This window comes from Acanthisitta chloris, unplaced genomic scaffold (genome assembly GCF_000695815.1).
Source record: "Acanthisitta chloris isolate BGI_N310 unplaced genomic scaffold, ASM69581v1 scaffold3479, whole genome shotgun sequence".
NCBI classification, from domain to species: Eukaryota; Metazoa; Chordata; class Aves; order Passeriformes; family Acanthisittidae; genus Acanthisitta; species Acanthisitta chloris.
This window is the reverse complement of record NW_008692938.1, coordinates 60,490-65,179: the sequence shown is the minus strand read 5'-3', so window position 1 is coordinate 65,179 and position 4,690 is coordinate 60,490.

Genomic DNA, 4,690 nt, shown 5'->3' with positions numbered 1-4,690 from the left:
ACGGCCGGACGCACTCTGTGCTAGGGCAGAGAGGATTAAAAACCAAGAAAAACTAAAGAAAAACAAAGCCTGGTTTGGTTCATTTCGAGAGCAAGGCCTTTGCACCCAGCTGCATCCACCACCGCAGAGCGGCGAGACCCTCCGAGCGCGGACAGTAACGTGGGGCTCGGGGCTTCTCGCTTTGGGTTTTGTTACTCTCCATTTGGATTTTTTTAATGCTTCGACCCTCCAGGCCTCACGGAGTCCAACCACCACGCAGAGTCTGATGTTTACACGCCGAACACGTGCGGAGGTGAAGCAGAACTGAGCCAACCTGCCCCGAGCGGGCGAGGAGCGCCGAGCGCGGCAATAATGGAACTCCGGGCCAGGCGCAGCCTGGAGCACCTGTCCCACACACAGCACACTGTGGACACACGGTCTGGGAACGGGAGAGGTGTCTGGGAGCACCAGGATGCTCGAGGCTGTGCCTGCTCCCAAAGCAGCTTGTGGTGGCCCCTCACTCACCTCGTGGCTGTGCTGGCTGCAGCTATCCGGAGCTGGACGTCCACATGGGAATGTGGTGGGACAAGGCAATACATGTTCCTCAGCAGACCCAGGAGAGCTGCATGGGGAGGGGTGAGGGAGCCTGAACCAAGCTCCTGGCCAGGGACGGACAGTGCGGCGTGCACAGGACCTACTGCATCTCCGAGTGACACCACACGCACTCCCTGTGCCCAGCCCTGGCCCAAGCCCAGGGGACATCTCCAGGCCCTCAGCTCCTCCTCCACTCTTCCCACAAAGCTCAGTCTCTCCTGCAGAGAAGTGCAGGGAGCAGCAGGATCCATGGGCAGCACTGGGCTCAGCTCAAGACCAGGAGGGACTGTGTGTCTGGTTTAGGACTAAATGCTCTCCTTGGCCCCACGGACCCGAGAGATGAGTCTGAGCCTGCAGGGCCAGGGCTGGCCCAGGTTGGGCAGCACAGCGAGAGCCAAGCCTGGTGTCCCTCCTGCTGTGGCCACGAACTGTCACCCCTCGGGCAGCCTCTCCACGGGAGCTAAGCAAACACACACTAAAATGTTTTTAAGAAATCTCCCATGAACTGTCTGATTTTCTGGTTGCTTCACCCAGAATTTTGGTCCTGCAGATGAACATAGGCAGAATTACCAAAGACCCCTCTGCTGACCTAAACCAACACCCGAGTAACATCCCTCAGCTCCATCCCTGCCAGGGACCTGTGCAGGTGACCAGCAGGACACTGTGGATTCACGCACAGAATCAAACAAGTGGAAATGCCTCTGCCTGTTGTAACCCAGAATGTGGCACAGGGATGCAAAGGTGCTTGAAAACTCTGATAGAACTCTGGGGGTGTAGAAAACAGCAACCTCCTTCCCCTGCACGGGGAGGGGGACAGGGACCTGCCACAGGACCAGCAGTGTGGGGACAGGCAGGGCAGGATGGAGCTGAGCTGCCCAAGCTGCCCCAGCTCTGTGCCCTGGAGCCTAACCCTGTGCCCCAAGTGCCACCGCAGGAACCAACAGCCAAACTGGCCCAGTTTGCCCTCTCCAAGCTGCACGGCTGGTCTGGAAAGTTCATCCTCGCCCGAAGGAACAAACCTGTTTGTAGCTGATGTTTGCCCACCTGTTCCTCTCTGTGCTCAGCTGGGAAGGTCGTCTGAGCTGAGCAGAATTAGCAAATTAGCTCGAGGGGGGAGAGCTCCTCCCCTGCCCCAGCACTCAACAGTTTGTCCTTGGTTTGCTTTTCCCGAGATGTAAAGAAGCAACAGAGCGACCCCAGACAAAACCAGGTGATTTGTCATACTTTGACTCAACTAAAGATATGCAAAGAATTTACCTTCATTTTCACCTTCTCACACAAACATGAGGAATTAGGGGGAAAGCTGCCGGCGCAGGGTGGGTCAGAGTTTAATAGTTTGCTGGTCAAATGCCCAGAGCAGAGGACAGACTGGTGTGGGTCAGCCCCCCGAGCTAGTGACATGCTTTCCGTGTTCCTCTGCAAATCCTTAGGCTTATCAGAGTAGTAGATATTGTTTTCCTTGCAGATTTCTAAGCTCTTAGAAAGAGGTTTTACAATTAAAGCAGAGCCCAAAACAGGCTTTAAATGCTCAGAGGGTATAAAACACCACAGAAAGCAGCATTCATTTTGCTTCCTGGCAGATCTTTTAGAAGAAACGAGTATTACTGTTACCACAAACCCCATTTGCTCCTCTTGGAGTTGATTTTACCCACAGACGTCCCAGTGACAAGTGAGCATCTGGAACTACTGGTGTCACTGCCAGCCAGACCAAACCCTGCAGACTAACCTCTTCCTTCCCTCCCTACACCCCAAAATCAGCCACGAAGAGCAGCCAAATTCCTGCATCGACATCATGGATTTATGTTGAAATCACTAAAACACTGGACATCCCACAACAAAGAAACGTTCTGCACCACCCTGAACACCAGGGAGCTGCCAGGACCTCGGCCCAGCAGGGACCACTGCCCCTCGCCCTGCCCCACTCACTGTGACCGAGGGGCCGTGGATGGTCTCAGCCTCCCTGCAGGACCCAGGGGCAGCTCTCCCAGGAGGGGAATCCAGCCCTGCCCCGCAGAGCCAGAGCCTTCCCTCATCTCCTCTGCCCCACAGAGCCAGAGCATCCCCAAAACTCCACTGCCCCGCAGAGCCAGAGCCTCCCCAAACCTCCGCCGCCCCACAGAGCCAGAGCATCCCCTCGTCTCCTCTGCCCCGCAGAGCCAGAGCATCCCCTCGTCTCCTCTGCCCCGCAGAGCCAGAGCATCCCCTCGTCTCCTCTGCCCCGCAGAGCCAGAGCATCCCCACAGAGTCAGAGCCTTCCCTCGTCTCCTCTGCCCCGCAGAGCCAGAGCATCCCCAAAACTCCTCTGCCCCACAGAGCCAGAGCATCCCCTCGTCTCCTCTGCCCCACTGCCCCTCGTCCCAGAGCCCCAAGCCATGTGTGTCGGTGCCAGGGAGGAGCAGCGAGCCCAGCACCCAGCCCAGCTCTGAGCCCAGCACTGGAGACCTGGGGAGGGACAGACCCGGGGACAAAGCCTCACAGCCTTCTGCAAGCTGCTCTGAGACCCGGCTGGGACCAGTGACAACTCGTGTCTTAGAAATCATCTGACTTCCAACGCTCTTTGAATCAGTTCCTTTCTTCGCTTGGGCAGAGGGACCGGAAAAGTGAGGAGAAAATACAGAAAATGCAGGTTTGGGATATTAAACTGTATCGAAACTGTTGTCACCTCCGCTCACCATCCTGTTAGCACTTGCTTTTTCCCTCCAGCTCTCCTGTGAAACAGAGCAGGGACAGCCACAGCTGTTCTGGGCTGGATTTCTGTTTGGAGTTTGGGTCTGATGCTGAGGGGACAGACCCACCGAGAGACGGAGTATGCGAAGGGGAACCAGCTCCAGCTCGGGGCACTGCTCCCCTGGGCTCTGGGGAGGTCACAGCCAGGGGACCCTGGGGATCACCCCAACACCAGTGACCACAGGGCATGACAGCCCTGGGGGTGCTCAGGGCTACCAGGGCAGGAGTGTTCCAGGCACCAGCGTCGGCAGCCTCTGCTCTGTACCTTACCCTGACATGTTTCTCAGAAAAAGACAAAAAACTGAAAAATTTAAAAAAAAAAAATGAAAAGAGTGGGAAAAGGAAAAAATGGTCTCTGTGACATTCAGGGGATTTTTCCTTGTGGACATGCAGAATTTCTATGAATATAGTTTTTTGTAAACATTTTGTAACGATTTTGGTTTCATAGTAACTGTGTTACTTGCTGATCATTCTAGGCTGATGTAAATACAGTTTCCAAAAAATAAAAAAAAAAAAAGAAAAAAAGGGACAAATTCCGATTATTTTCCTTTTTAAGACACTGTGATATATCAAAGTGCACAGTTTGCTGTATGAAGTAATATGGTTTTAAATTTTAAATAAACAGTTTCTAGAAAAGAATGACGTTTGTGCCTGTCTATACTCAGCATCTCCCTCCCTCCTCCTCCAGGTTTCATCCCCAACTCTATCAGCCATAAAACTGGTGATGGTAATTCCCAGCCAAACCCAAACCCCTGGGGCGTGTTGGGGATGGTGAGGATGAGCTGGAGCACAACCCACGGGGAAGGGAGGGAAGGTCCCAGTTTTGGTCAGAGGAAAGGAAGATGAGGCTCAGGCCGCAGAGCTCTCGCTGCCCTCACACCCCGCAGTGGTTTCTCTCAGGTCACCAAGCCCAGGTGTGCCCAGAAGAGCTCCCAGGAACACTCTGACACTTGCCCAGAGGCAGTCAGAGCTTTCCTCCACGGACCCTGACACATTATGAACCTCTCGGGTTCATTAAAGCTCTGTTTACCTCTTCCCCCCGTGTAAGTCAGGACTCTTATTAGCCCGATAAAAGCTGAGAGCACCCTAAAGGCCAAGGTTTATTAGTCTGAGATCGTTAAGACTCTGCTTTATTGCCCCGAGGCAGGGAGAAGGTCTGTGGGACGGGAGCAGAGTATCCCAGTGGTGGCTCTGGGCTCCAGCGGCACAGCCCAGAGGGAAAGGCAGTTCCTCCTCATCCTCCTTCCTTTAAGGGTCACCCCGCAAACCTTCCTCATCTCTACCCACTTGAGTTCAATGGTTGATAACAAGAATCGAATAGTCAAAGCAAAGAGTAGGATAGGGGATAGTCAGGTAGAGAGCACCTGAATAAACAAGAAGAGAAAGGTTG